Source organism: Protopterus annectens, chromosome 3.part0, assembly GCF_019279795.1.
Source record: "Protopterus annectens isolate FY-2018-M chromosome 3.part0, PAN1.0, whole genome shotgun sequence".
NCBI lineage: Eukaryota > Metazoa > Chordata > Ceratodontiformes > Protopteridae > Protopterus > Protopterus annectens.
Window position 1 is genome coordinate 864,116,159 of NC_056731.1, and position 16,412 is coordinate 864,132,570.

Genomic DNA, 16,412 nt, shown 5'->3' on the forward strand with positions numbered 1-16,412 from the left:
ACACTCTTGACCTTTTTGTATGGAGCCCAGATGTACACTAATGTCAAGAACATACAGACCCAAATAAAAGAGACAGAGTGATAAAATGCAAAACTCAAACTTGCTCTTGTCCAAGTCTCACCACTATTACAGGACACCAGCAAACTTTCTGTGATGATTTTCCTGAGCATTGATCAACTGGATGCCAAAAAACAGCAAATATGAAATAAACAAATTGAAATTGAAACACTTCATTATTGACCTTTAAAGCTCATAAGATATGTACACAAATGACGGATATGCCTCCATATATACATGCAGGAGTATGCGTTATGGTGAGATTTAGCCCTGACTGGCCACATTTAGTCACAATGGTAAAGCACAGGAGACCATGAGCTTTAGCCTAAAGGGAATATATGGCACTACGTTCCATACCCCAAGTTAATGATTATCACAATTACACTGTGGTTAGTGGTACACTGGTGCAGAACAATAATGGTATATGCTGGTAAGGACATGCTGTCAAGTCCTAATGAGTGTTCTGAAAAAAATAAATCAGTTTGTTTCTCCTGAAGTTATGTAGTATTTTTACTTTATACTTTGTTTTTATTTGTATCTGACAATGTCTCTTTCTTCATCAAGATTCAAAGGTCCAATACCTGCTCTGAAACACCTGCTGTTACACACATGGTTTCTGATTAACCTTTGTTGGGGATGTATGTGTACAGTCAGAGTCTAACACTATGTGTAATTACTGCAGGTGTCTTACCAAATAAGTCATTTTTCTTTAGTAATATATTTTGCTGAAGTAAAATAGTGCTAAAGTTTGTGCGTTTCAAAATGACACGATACTACTACAGCAGTCTGTGGCTCTCCTTCATACTAACATACATTTTGCTGTCAACTTTGCTTGGTATTTGTACTTCAGTTGTGACTTTTGTTTGTGATGGAAGCATTGTAATAAAGTTGATAAAGAGGTGAAAGAAAAATGCTAGCAGGTATTTCACCATGTTTGAAATTTGAGCATTTTTAAATTATAGCCAGAAAATATGACATTATAGTAGGGAGTTACTAAAGGATTTACTCCTGTTGGAATGTGTTTTTTATTTGATCAGGACTGTTTATTTCAATTTTAGTAATAAATCTCCAAGGTATGCCATGCATTATTATTGTTTAGCATTGTGACACTTGTTATTTTCACACATCGGCTTTGCTACTTGTTGTATAATGGTTTGTAGTTCTGTTAGTACACTGAAAGAGTACAGTTCTAAAGCAGATGTGTCAGGATGGCCTTCTTCAAGCAGAATTATTTCAGACATTGCTTCTATAAGTTAGGACAGAAAATATAACTGTGTTCTGTGAAATTTGTTTCCGACATCATGCTGCAGTTTGAGATAAGGAAGCAAAACCATGCTTTGTTAGGCTGAAGTGTGAACAAAAGGTATTGTCATACACTGAATGACTGGGAATATAGTTAGGTACATTGTAGAGACAGCTAAATAGACCACTATTATACTATGACCTTGCTTTATGTCATCTTTTGTATTAACAGAGTATTGTCAGACATAAGGAAATTCACTGGACATGGGAATGTAAGAAGAAATTGTTATGAGATGAGAAACTTTCCAGAACAGAAGCTGTCATTTAGATGAAGAGAAAAAAGTTTAATGGATGATGCATCAGTTAGATAAGAAGTATATATTGCAACTGGAGAATATTTCAAAAAACCACCCAAGCTGAAGAACTTCTGATTTTGTACTTTGTGTATTTAAGCTAGAAATTAGTCTGCTCTGTTTAAATTTGCTTTTGTGATTCTCAAGATCTGCTGTCCTGTTCATTGAATAAAACCTGCATAAATACTGCCTCCAAGGATTTTATTTGTGATGAAGTTCCATCAGATTTACATGCACAACTGGAAATAGACATGCTTATGACTAATATGCTTACTCAGTTAATGAGAAATATTTAACTAAATAGCATCATGAAGTGATCTCTGTAAATACAGGAAACATCACATGATGATCCTCTTGAGATGGCATTAGCAGCTTTTAAAATGCCCTCAGCAGAATATATCTTACTCAAATGTGAAATGTTTCTGCACCTTCCATATCCTCAACAAATGGAAAAGGACTCATTTTCACTTTTTAGACTCACAACTGCAGCATTTTATTTGCTTCAATGTTTCATATCACATAATGCATACTTAGCATTTTTTAAACATAGATTTATAGATATTCCAAAGTCTGTGCCAGTATCCCCCTGGCCAAACCTCCTTTCTCCATGTCAATCCCTGAGTAAAGTTGTGGACACCCATCCAGTTATGTAGGTTACATTTAAAGCAAGATAGTGAGTTACACTGCTAACACGAAGGGGAAGTTTATTTCAAAGGTTTGGGAGGCACTGGGTTATAAACTCACTCTACTGTGTGTGAAGATTTAGGTCTCTGGTTCCAGTAGTCATGGACATATTGGACTTGCAGAGATATAGGAGGTCCAGAACAATCAGATCTCTAATGATGTCGTAAGTGAGACATATATTGCCCCTCAAACACCTGTAAGGCATTGACTAGAGATTCCAGGCTCTCTTGGTAGCTCAGGCACTTTAGGCCTGTGATTTTTTTGGTTAGGAACCTTTGAGTTCTTTCTATTTGTTTGATATATTTAGTGAGATACATCCCAAAGGGGATGTATCTCAGTAAACCTACATCCCAAAGGAGGTGTTGTACTTGATATTTGGCCAAATTAATGCTGAGTTTAAGGAAGTAATTATCTCTTTAGACCCTGATAACATTACTTTAAATATCAGCTGAGCTAAATAAAAGGATTTCCTTACAACCATTGTCACATGATCATAAGAGAAGTAGCTATCAAGCCAAATGCTAAGTCCCTTATTACATTTTTGTTTTCTAGAGTTGTGTTGTCTATACAGTATGACGATGGGAGGGGTTGTCTACCAAGCATTATGACACTACACTTTTAACATTTAGTTTGAACCCATTTTATTACACCCAGTATTTAATAGGGAGAATTCATTTTAGAGGGTTTGGGTGTCATAGGGTGACTTAACAACAACCACTAGTTTGCAGTCATCTGTAAACTTTGTTAGTCAGAGGTCTTAGCTTTCTGCTTTAATATCTGAGAAGTAAGTACCAAACAGGAGAGGTCCCAGTCCTGAAGAACACCGCTGGTCAATTTTATACTTTCTGATGAGGCACCACTAACTTGCACAGTGTGGTTCTGTTCAGCCAATTTTCTGTCCATCTTACCATATATGTAAGGGTCAATTCCTAAAGCACTTAGCTTTTGTATGCTATCAGAACTGGGAATGGTATCAAAGACCTTGACCAGGTAAAGATACCCCATGCGGACTTCATGGCCACCTTCTACAGTCTCCCTAACTCTTTGAAGAAGTTTACCAGTTTAAATGGACTGCATCTATTATTTATTGTAAAGAAGTTTAGTGTTCATACATTTCAGTAAAAATGCTTTGCAAGGCGTTCAAGATATGTAATGAAATAAGTTATGAAATTATATAGGAAGGGAGATTTTAGTATTGAATAAGTTTGTAAAAAGCTCAGGAGATATAATGAAGTAAGTTATAATATTATGTTGGAGGGGAGGGAAGATATTAGTTGTGTGCAGGAGAATAGTGGTAATAGCATATGAGTATTCTCAGAAAGCCAGACTGGGCTTGAGTCTAATAGACTCTTCATATCACAGCTTATGAGGTCAATTACATTTCATGGCTTTGTTTGCAAGACTGATATGTCTGCAATAACTGTGGTCAATTGTAAGGCCACCTTTGTGGACAGGCATCACCACTTCAGTGACCCACTCATAGGGACAAAATCTGTAGTTAAACTTAGGTTAAACAGTCTAAGAAAAATGTGTATGCAAGGGCATGTTTAATGCTATTAATTAAGCAACCAGGTGTATTATCAGGTCCCATGGGGGATGCATTTTCGGTTTTGGTTATCACTTTCAGTAAATGTTCTTTAGAGATAATTGGGGGGAGTAAAGGATTCAGATATATCAGGGCAGGATTCAGATATATCAGGGCTTTCTCCAGAAATCTTGGGAGTGAAGCTGGCATTAAATTTGTTTAGGATGTTGCAATGTCTACTGGGGTCAGAAAAGGAGACATCATTATGAATAAGCTTAGAGCGTATTGTTGTTTTAGTTTTTTAACATAACTAAAGAAGGATTTCTAATTATCTTTGGCTTCTAAGACCAACCTAAGTCCAATGGCTTCTATACTAGACCTAATAGGATTCTTCACATTTGTTGAAATACTGTTGATATTATCTTTAAGAAGAAGGGTTTTGGATCTGCTAAATAATTTAAGAAATTCTCTTCTTTTGTTGTACAGTTTAATTATGATGGTGAGCTACCAGGGTGGTTTGTTTTTGAATTTCATGTAATACATGGTTCTGGTAGGGACTGCTACCTTTATGGATTTTTCTAAAAAGGCATTGAATTCCTTAGTGAAGCTTGCAGGTGTATTAAGGTCAGGAAAGGTGCAGGCATAAGTGAATTTTAATATTTCATCACAAAGTAGGTTAAGATTGGCATGTTTGTAGTTCTTAAATTCAGTGAGGCGTACTGTTGGAATTTTTGGGAGTTTAGAGCAGAAGGTCACAAATTTTCAATAGTTCTCTCTGATGTTTCAAAGAAAGTTATGAAACACTCACCCATTTATCCACACATATGCTCCAACACACACACACACACACACACACACACACACACACACACACACACACACACACACACACACACACACACATATACAGCTTCATTATATGAATTGTTATATTGCTCACCAGATCTGATGAAGTCCAGTTAGTGGACCAAAGCACTTACCATGCATGAATAAAGTGGAGCTCTTTCGGTGACTAAACCAGGTCAAATTTTTTGTTTTTATTTTAAAACTTAGTAGTGACTTTTGAAGTATGGACTTCCTTTAACCATTTTTGAACACTGGATTTTAGTTAATCGGCCTGTTTTTTGTAACAAAAAAGTGAAGATGACCTGCTACTCTCACTTGGAGGTTAGCTATTCTTCTTGCATTTATGATTGTTTTTATGCACCTGTTGTATACAGAAGAAAAAAATGAAAGAAGCATAGCCCGAGCTGCTTTTTTTCCCATCTAACATTTCTCAAGATTTCTTTTTTTTTTAGCCAATTGGAAATAAATTATGTACTTCCCTTTCTAGCCACAAGTGAATACTTAAGCTTTGTTTTTAACATCACTAACTTTGTAACCCCTGACGAAGGGCTCACGGCAGCTCGAAAGCTTGAGTAATTGCATAATATCTCTTGGCCCAATAAAAGATATCTCATCATGCCTGTGTTTCAGTGTCTTTGTATTTTCTGTTCTGTATGCAGATGCCTACTTCTATTGCTCTTTTTAATTTGTTGCTGGCTGGCTTCATGATCCATTTCTTAGGCAGGAGTTGCACAGTTGTAGTGCGGGATGAAACCTAAGAATTCTGTGAAGCATGTTATTTGCTGTTAAATTCAAATGAGATGAACAAAACGGCACACTGCTGGTCTCCAGTAAAATGTCCTTTAATTTGAGCGCTTTCGTCAGCTGTTAAGCTATTGACTTCATCAGAATAACAGATACATCAAACTACATTTCATTAAATACTCATTTAACCTTGTGACCAAAACCAATTACATCCATTACATTTAATCAAAGTGAAACATTTATTAGTTTGAATCACTTTGAAATAATTGTCTAAATCAAATTAAAATTAAAATTACAGCAGCAAGGTGAAATTACAAAACTGAATTCTATATAATATTGCACTACCCTAAACCTATCTAATCCTTACAAAATTACATTAAATATAATAAATATGTAAGTATATAAATAAATATTTTCACTTAAATATGAAATTCTGCTTTTAATTTAAGATAATTTGATATAGAAACTGTTTCATTCAGTCCTGGGGGGAGGTGGCATTGCATTTTAGTTGCCACATCAATTCATGAAATTCTAAAATGAATTCGATAGGGCCCCCTCTTTCCTTGTGTCCAAGGGGGATTGAAAGTACTACTCTTTTTACATAATTCAATAGGTCCAAACTGCAATTTATTATCAAAGTATAGTCTAAAATTAAGCTTACGTACATACAGCTTAAGCTCCAGAATTGCTGTCTCAACACACTTATGTTTCTCTTAGGTACAAAATTCCAAGCCTCGTTGAAATAAATCAGCCCATTCAGTAGTGATCAGGGTTGAACTTAAATTGTAGATCTTATAGTCTCGTCCTGTATTAAGAACTATATTATTTGCTTCAGAGGCACTTTCTGTTTGTGTATGTAATTCTGTATGAACAGGTACTAGCTCCATGTCTGCCCTGTCCCTCTTCCCCATTGATAACCACCCCTCTGAGGATGGGGTCGCATTGTCATGGCACTGCTGTTGTAATGATTGTTGTTGTGATTGTATTGTCTCCCCTCCCTCCCTTCCCTCTGTTATCTTTGATTCTGAATGCGCTCTGAGCACCTCAAAGGTTCCCCTAAAGGGATATTATTCACATTATTACTGCTATTGTCAATCCCTTCTTCCATTTCTTCTTCAATAAATACATGGGTTTCCATGTTGTTGGATCCCCTTTGGTCACTTGGTACAGGATAGGCCATTCCTCGCTCATATTCCCCTTTGTCCCTATTCAATTTCTTAAATTTTTTAGTTTTAATATTCAAAATCACCTTGTCAGCATTAACAAATAATGCCCTATATTCATTTAATTTAAAACTAAAACATAAATCTGCTGTAATACTATTATTTAAAATATCAACATAACTAGTCAGTGCATCAATTTTCTTATTATTGTCTCTCACCAACAATTCCTGCAGTTCAGTTCCATGTCGATTAAACAGTACAAGCAAATCCTTGTGTAAATCTGAGCCATTTTCAAGCCCTGTTGGTAATTTCCATGAATGTATGCCTTTAGGGACCTGCTCACATTGGATACATTCTCTCAAGTAAGCATTCTCAATCTGAAGTTTGCGTAATTTCAAAACTTGTTCAAAATGTGTCAGCTGCTGGTCCAAAGTACCAAAGTTCTCACCACTATTTTGTTCTACTGAAAAATTGTTGTGGTTTCTCTGAATCCATTCAGAGAACGAAAAACTTTCTGCTGATTCACCTTGCTGCTCGGTGTCATGGTTGCCATTGTTGGCTCCGCCTCCCAACAATGATGTCACGGTTCCTGTCGTAGGTTGCGTATTTCCATTAGAAGCTGGGCTACCCTGCCCTGGGGGTGTAGATAAATTCTGCAACCCATTAGAGCTGGTTAAAACAGTAGAAAAATGACTACTGGAAGTCCCAAATGTCGTGGGACCCAAAAGAAATGTTTTAACAGTACCAGTCTGCTGTTTTAATAACACCTCAATAATTGCTGTGAGGAGGGTGATAGATTGATTCAGTTCCTGTATGGATCCTCTGTTACTGGGTCCCAGTCTTGCCACTTGTTCATATTCCAATACTTCCATAATGGACAAAACACACAAAAAAGACTGATAAATTCAAATGAGATGAACAAAATGGTACACTGCTGGTCTCCAGTAAAATGTCCTTTAATTTGAGCACTTTCGTCAGCCATTAAGCTATTTACTTCATCAGAATAACAGATGCATCAAACTACATTTTATTAAATACTCATTTAACCTTGTGACTAAAACCAATTACATCCATTACATCCAATCAAAGTGAAACATTCATTAGTTTGAATCACTTTGAAATAATTGTCTAAATCAAATTAAAATTAAAATTAAAATTACAGCAGCAAGGTGAATTACAAAACTGAATTCTATATAATATTGCACTACCCTAAACCTATCTAATCCTTACAAAATTACACTAAATATAATAAATATATAGGTATATAAATAAATATTTTCACTTAAATATAAAATTCTGCTTTTAATTTAAGATAAATTGATATAGAAACTGTTTCATTCAGTCCTGGGGGTAGGTATCATTGTATTTTAGTTGCCACATCAATTCACGAAATTCTAAAATTATTTCAATAGGGCCCCCTCTATCCTTGTGTCCAACTTGTTCGATAGCAGTAAATTTAAAACAATGATCAGGGTTATCTTTGATGTGCTTATACAATGCATTGAATTTCCATGAACATAGGCCTTTAGGGACCTGCTCACGTTGGATACATTCTCTCAAGTAAGCGTTCTCAATCTGAAGTTTGCGTAATTTCAAAATTGTTTTAGTTTTAAATTAAATAAATATAGGGCATTATTTGTTAATGTTGAGAAGGTGATTTCAAATATTAAAACTAAAAAAATTAAGAAATTGAATAGGGACAAAGGGGAATATGAATGATGTATGGCCTATCCTGTACCAAGTGGCCAAAGGGGATCCAACAACATGGAAACCCATGTATTTATTGAAGAAGAAATGGAAGAAGGGATTGACAATAGCAGTAATAATGTGAATAATATCCCTTTAGGGGAACCTTTGAGGCACTCAGTGCACATTCAGAATCAAAGACAACAGAGGGAAGGGAGGGAGGGGAGACAATACAATCACAACAACAATCATTACAACAGCAATACCATGATGATGCAACCCCATCCTCAGAGGGGTGGTTATCAATGGGGAAGAGGGTCAGGGCAGACACGGAGCTAGTACCTTTTCATACAGAATTACAGAATTACATACACAAACAGAAAGTGCCTCTGAAGCAAATAATATAGTTCTTAATACAGGATGGGACTATAAGATCTACAATTTAAGTTGAACCCTGATTACTACTGAATGGGCTGATTTATTTCAATGAGGCTTGAATTTTGTACCTAAGAGAAACACCAGTGTTGAGACAGCAATTCTGGAGCTTAAACTTTATATACGTAAGCTTAATTTTAGACTATACTTTGATAATAAATTGCAGTTTGGACCTATTAAATTATGTAAAAAGAATAGTACTTTCAATCCCCCCTTGCACCCCATTTTACAAGTATATGAGAAATTGTGCACCACCCAGATTAGAGATGTTATTTTAGGGAGGAATTCAGAGAAAATTACTTATACACAAAATCTTTCGAAACAAGCGAAAAATTTATTGGATGAAATTGTAATAAACAAAAAAGTTAGGTTAATGAAACCCGATAAGGGTGGTGGGTTGGTGGCCATGGATTATGAAATTTAGATTCAAAAGATGCTTACCCACTTGTACAGTGACACTTATGAGGAAGTGTCCCTTAATCAAGTTAACATAGCATACAGACACATAGACATTGTACTGATGGATTTATTATTAAATCAACAAATAACTTTAGGTGAACATGATTATTTACAGCAAGAACATCCATGTACACCTACAATCTTCGGAGTACCCAAAATACATAAGTCCACTATTGATCCACCAATGAGGCCTATTGTGGATGCTAAAGCATCCAAGACATTCTCAATGGCTAAATTTATTGATTTAGGGTGTAAGGATGCTATTATACAATTTGGACACATCTTGGTTGAATCCTGGGATTGTCTAAAGAAAACTTCTAAAGAATTATATAGAGAAAATCTTATTTTTGCTACTATAGATGTTAAGGACTTGTTCACAAGTATCCCCCACAATGTAGGGATTACAACGTTTTATGAATTTCTCTGTAAGCATTCAGGGCTGACGCACAATAGAATTTTAATGTTTCAGACTTTAATGGAGTTAGTCTTGAAAACAATTTTATAATATCTGAGGGACACTATTTTAAGCAAAAGGTAGGGGTAGCCATGAGTGCCTTGTGTGGTCCCCTTTTTGCTAACATTGTGCTAGCAGAATGGGAAACCACAGTAATATTCAAGATTGAATTATTTAAACAATGTCTATTCTATGGCCACTTTTTAGATGATATTCTAATTTTATGGGATGGAAGTTATGAGTTGTTATATGAATTTTGAAATATTTTAAATTCTAGTACACATTTTTTAGAGTTTACTATGGAAACCAATGACGATAGTATCAATTCATTGGATATTACCATTTGCAAAGATAAAGTGAAACATAATTTTTTCTCTACACTGTACCGTAAGCCAACCTACTCCAATACTCTGTTACATTTTTCAAGTGCACACCCTGTCCACCAAAAAAGATCTTTGATTAAGGGACAAGGAGTTAGGTTGGCTAGAATGGTAAGTGATAATCAACTTTTTTCCTAAAGAGATAGAAATATTGGAGCATATGCTAGTGGCACATGGATACCCAAAGAATTTTCTTGGCCCAATTCTTAATGAAGTTCTTAACAAGAGATTTCAAGGCCATTTTGCACCAATATTGGGGAGATCTACTGATAATGGCCATAATACAATGGTTATTATCATTAATACAACAACATTTCCACAATCCATGGTGTTAACTTATAGTCCATCATTTGAGAGCATTAAAGCCATTTTAAGGAATAATTGGACATTGTTTGAAATAGAACAACAGTACATAAACAAACTTGGTGACCATCCAGTGGTTACATATAAGAGGGATAAGTCACTTAAAAATTTGTTGGAAAGAAATATATCTAATAGTGTTAGAGGTACTATGAAAAAGTGTGGCCATTGCAACCAATGTTCTTATATTTTAGAAAATGAGGGTTTCATTATACAAGGATATGGGAAAGTTTTCTTGACACAAAGGTTTAATTGTGCTAGTAAGAGCTTGGTTTACATTGGTATTTGTCAAAATTGTCAAGGATTTTATATAGGAAAGACAATTAACAGCTTTAATAAACGTGTATACCAGCACTTATATGATATTAGGAAAAGCAATGTAAAAAAATGCATTGTATAAGCACATCAAAGATAACCCTGATCATTGTTTTAAATTTACTGCTATCGAACAAGCTGGACACAAGGATAGAGGGGGCCCTATTGAATTAATTTTAGAATTTCGTAAATTGATGTGGCAACTAAAATGCAATGCCACCTCCCCCCGGACCGAATGAAACAGTTTCTATATCAAGTTATCTTAAATTAAAAGCAACATTTCATATTTAAGTGAAAACATTTATTAATATACTTATATATTTATTATATTTAGTGTAATTTTGTAAGGATTAGATAGGTTTAGGGTAGTGCAACATTATATAGAATTCAGTTTTGTAATTTCACCTTGCTGTTGTAATTTTAATTTTAATTTGATTTAGACAATTATTTCAAAGTGATTCAAACTAATGAATGTTTCGCTTTGATTGGACGTAATGGATGTAATTGGTTTTGGTCACAAGGTTAAATGAGTATTTAATGAAATGTTGTTTGATGCATCTGTTATTCTGATGAAGTCAATAGCTTAACGGCTGATGAAAGCACTCAAATTAAAGGACATTTTACTGGAGACCAGCAGTGCGCAGTTTTGTTCATCTCATTTGAATTTATCATGTTATTTGCTGTCTGTTTCTAAAGTACTGGCCTTCTTTTAAAATAAAAGAATGGCTAGTGACACAAAAATAAACTTATCATGGTTATGCTTGTGTCTGGAGCAGCAATTTTATGTTTGTGTAACATGCTGCTAAAAAAGTTAAAAGTAACAATTTCAAAAGTCAAATATTACTTCTTTCTGTAGAACAACAACATGCCTACTTTAGAAACTATTTACTAGCAGAACACAAAGAACCTTCAAGGTAAATCTTCAACAGCATGTAAACAGCATTAATGTAATAGTTTTCATGTTCTGAAACTGTAGTCCAGAGTAATAGCTTTATGTCAATCACAAACAGAGATGTGTGTGTGTGTGTGTGTGTGTGTGTGTGTGTGTGTGTGTGTGTGTGTGTGTGTGTGTGTGTGTGTGTGTGTGTGTGTGTGTGTGTGTGTGTGTATCCACTCCAACAGAATGTCCAGAATAAACTTTACCTTACTCATATATAACTCTGTTAGTGTCTTATCATATTGTATTGTTTATTTTTTATTAAATTCAGTTTTTTTACTCGCTCGGAGTTTTTTATAGACCAGGTTTGGTGTTTCAAGACACATAGGAGTACAGTGTTTCCATTGAAGTTACTCATATATATGAAAAATAGCAGTCCAGTCCAGTTGAACCAAATCCTTTAATAAGGAACGAATAATTGCTGAAGAAAAAGTACCTATATAAGTTTCACTCCTCTCCTGTACCCTAGCCCCAAATTCCACCCACCCCACAACACCCGACCTTATACTTCTTCTTAGTCACCTGACATACTTTCCACTCCAATTGTTTGTCTTAGCTAATTTGCATTACCTCCTACACTAACACCACACCCACATTATAACTTATACATTATAACCCCACCTCCACCACTCACCAAAAAACACTACTTAACCTATTCAAAATAAACTACGATGCATGTCTTGCTACCCTTGCTCCTATTAGCCCTCACCTCCCTTTCCTGCATTACAGCTATACAAACTAGCTTACTCCTAGACAGCACCTCATTTCATACAACACTTAATGAAAAACACACTGACTCCCTCATAAACTTTACAGTCTGTCCAACACTATTTAACAATAGTATTATGCTACACACTTCTAACATCCACCTATCTACAACTATCAATAAAAAAGCAGTGTATATATCACTCTCAAACCTTATCTATGCTATCAAACACATATTCAAACTCAGAAAAAGACTTCTTATTGCTGGTGACATATACCCAAACCCAGGGCCCAGGTTTGCTGACCTCCCCAATAGACCTCAATCTGATCTACTAATAATTAACATCAATATAAGGAGCATTTCCAACAAACTCCAAGATCTACGTGCTATTATTACTCATTACTCCCCTGACATTCTAACCATTACTGAGTCATGGCTATAACCACATATCCCTAGTGAGGAAATTCTACCACCAGGTTACACCATCGTAAGGCTAGATAGAGAAAATAGGAAAGGTGGTGGAGCTGCAATGCTATTCAAAAATGAAATAAACCTCCAGCCATTTCATACCCCTTTGCCAACATTTCAAAATGCCAAAATCATAGGGTCTATCCTGCCAATAAACAATGATAAGAAAATTTATATTTTTTGCTACTAAATTCCTCCTGGAAATAACTCTCCAGCTATTGAAGAAATCCTTCAATGGCTGAATCAAAACTCCCCTCAATAAACAATTCTATTAGGAGATCTCAATACTGACTGGCTAGCCTGCAACTCTAACAACCCCACTAACAATATTAGCCTCTATGGTTTCACACAACTAATTCAAGAACCCATCAGAATAGACAAAAAGACCCATAAACAATCCATTATTGATTAGACACTAGTAAATAATCCCAAAAATCACTATCAAACTGGATGCTTAGCTGATGTTCTCAGTGACCATCTCCTCACTTTCCTTCTAAGGAAGCGTACCAAAACTCCTAATCCCATAATATATAGGCACATCAGGGATGATTGTAACTTAACCCCAGATAACCTAAACAACATTCTACAGCAATGTAACTGGCAGCCTCTGAGGATTTTACACCTGGATTAGGCAGCAGACTACTTTAATATAGCAATAACCCACGCCTGGGTGTGGGTAATGCTGGATTTACTCATGGTTGTTTGGTCCCGAGGGTAAGCCCGAGGACCAACAAAGACAACTGTGGGTAAATCCAGCATTACCCACACCCAGAAGTGGTTATTGTTATTATATAATGACATTATTTAAGAAAAGAAATAATTACTTTTCTTAAATAATGGCATTGTATACGCCCTTTGCTGCCCTTCCGCAGCTGTCTGGTGTTCCGGCAGTTCTGATGTACTGCGATGCCTACGCAGTACATTCAGAGTTGGCAAAAGCAACGGAGAACGCAAGATCTCCGTTTTTTAGTGTCTCGCTATGTTAAATGGGTTTAACATAGTGAGACAGCTTTAAAATAAGCAACGGAGATCTCCGTTGCTTATTTTATTGTCTCGCCATGTTAAACTCATTTAACATAGCGAGACAGGTTTAAAAGCGGAGATCGCAAGATCTCCATTGCTTTTTAGACACTGTGTCGCTATGTTAAAGGAGTTTAACATAGCGAGATAGCTTTAAAAAAAGCAACGGAGATCTGTGTTGCTTTTTTTAAACCTGTGTCGCTATGTTAAACTCTTTTAACATAGCGAGAGACAGTAGTTTATACTACGGAAAAGTCCGGGCGACCGGACCTTTTTCCGTTAGTATATTGAGGGATTTACAACGGGCACGCTGGTTGGGCTGGCCAATCAGCGTGCACGTTTTAGAGGAGGAATTGTATAATGATATATTTATCTCAGTTCTAAATTCCATTGCAACAATAAGAAAGATAAAAACTAAAGTTAACTATGCTCCATGGTTAAGTAGGGACACAAGAGCCCTACTAAAAACCAGAGACAGGGCCTGGAAGAAATGGAAACAAGAAAACTCCAACCATACCAAGCAAAAGTATAAGCAACTTAGGAATCTAGCAAAAAAACAAACCAAACTAGACAAACAAAATTACTTCCTAGGTCTCCAAGACAAATACTTAAAAACTCTCCAGAAATTTTGGCATAGTATCAACTCCCTACTAAAACCTGGAACAATTGCTACCCCCACCCCCACCTCCCACTATACTAACAGCAAAGATATAGCTTCCCAACTTAACTGTCATTTCATAACCTCAATCCGAACTCTATCCAACCAACTAACTAACAAACATTAATGCTTCACCAACCTCATCTATTGGGAACTCTCCTAGCAACTCTTCCAACCTACCATCCTTTTCTATCTCACCTGTCCCTACATCTAAAATTAGAAACGTCCTCCTCAAACTAAAACCTACCAGACTAGCAGCAGATGGTATTCCTGCTAACTTCCTAAAATGAACAGCTGACTCACTATCATATCCAGCATCAATCCTAATAAACAGGTCCATTCAGGAAGCTTATGTGCCACAACTATGGAAAATATCCTACGTTTTACCTCTTCACAAAGGTGGTAAATCTTATGACTTTTCCAACTATCGGCCTATAGCCATTCTTTCCCCCTTATCTAAGATTCTAGAGAAATGCATACATTCACAAGTTATGCAATTCCTGAATACTAACAATCTTCTCTCCTCCACCCAACACGGTTTCCACCCTCATCATAGTACAACTTCTGCTCTTCTCTCCTTCACTAATCTGGTTAACCGTCATATAAACAACAACAACTATGTATCTGCTACATTTTTAGACCTCTCTAAAGCATTTTACATGGTCTCACACCCTAAACTATTGGATGCTCTTCATTCTCTATCCTTTATTTCCCCTTCTAACTCCTGGTTCAATAGCTACTTATCAAATAGACAACAATCTGTACAGTGACAAAATTACCTATCCCCTCCTCTTCCTAACGTTATAGGAGTACCACAAGGCTGAATATTAGGCCCACTACTTTTCTCTATCATTACAAACAATCTTTACACCTCCTCTAAGCAAGCCTCACTTATTCAGTACGCAGATGACTCCAGTCTCATCTGTGCAGCCCCATTTGTCAACACCCTACAACAACTTGCCCAAGAATCTTTCTCTGCTATTGAAACTTGGATCACTGACATCCAACTTATTCTTAATCCCAATAAAACCAAACTTCTCTTGTTCACCCCTAATAGAACAAAATCTACCCCCTCTATTTTCACTATCTCATCTAGGAATGGCACTATCATCTCTCCTTCCACCCACACAAAACTCCTAGGAGTTGAAATTGACAACAACCTATCATTCAATCTACACATAGCACAAACCATTCAGAAAGTTCACAAAAAAATAGGAACCCTGTATAGGCACAATAACTATCTCACAGAGAAATCAAGAATCACCCTAGCTCAAACTCACCTCTTATCAACACTTACTTATGCTACACCAATCCTAACCCATACTAGAAAAGCAGATATGGTCAAGTTAGAGTCATGCTATAACAAGATTGCCAAATTTGCTAAAAATTCCCCATTTAGAACTCATCACTGCCAAGTATTAAAAGAACTTCAATGGCTTGAATTTCCTAACTTACTAACATACAAACAACTCATCTGTGCCTTTTTCATCAGAAACTACCCAGATAAAACTCCTGCCTTTAAACAGCTATTAACCTCCCACTATACCAGTCACCGTCCCCACTCATCTTATAAACCTCTCCTCAGTGTTACTACTGCTAACAACACTGCAGGTAAAGCCCTATATTCCCACATCATAGCCAAGAAATGGAATAATCTCTCCACTAATATTATCACTACTACAACAAACTTCAAAATATTACTCAAATCTCATCTTAGGACAACATGGACCTGCTCATCTATCACTTGATAATCTTTATACCTTCTCTTCTCCTTAAAACAACTTGAGTCTAGAATTCACACTATCCTACTTGCATAGGAATGCATATTCTTAGAATAACTCTATTTTGTCTTTGTACTTTCTTAAGTGTATGCTTACTAGAAATGTAAACTGTCTATACTACCTTTGTAAATATTTAATC